The following is a 212-nucleotide window of genomic DNA, read 5'->3' on the forward strand; positions in this document are numbered from 1 at the left end:
GCACTATTGGCGAGAGCACTGCACCGAGACGTTCAACGTGCTGGACATTGGAATGTCCGAGTTGGTGGATACCAACGGTGTATTGGACAGGATTTCCAAGCGTGGCTCGCAGGCTGATAGTGGAGTGGCACGTAATTTACTGAGCGCTACTCAGGTTTCGGAGCAGTCGCTGCATGTCATGCGTGACATGGTCGGCCAAGGGCCGAGGCATC

Source organism: Plasmopara halstedii (assembly GCF_900000015.1).
Source record: "Plasmopara halstedii genome assembly, contig: Scaffold_470, whole genome shotgun sequence".
Lineage (NCBI taxonomy): Eukaryota > Oomycota > Peronosporomycetes > Peronosporales > Peronosporaceae > Plasmopara > Plasmopara halstedii.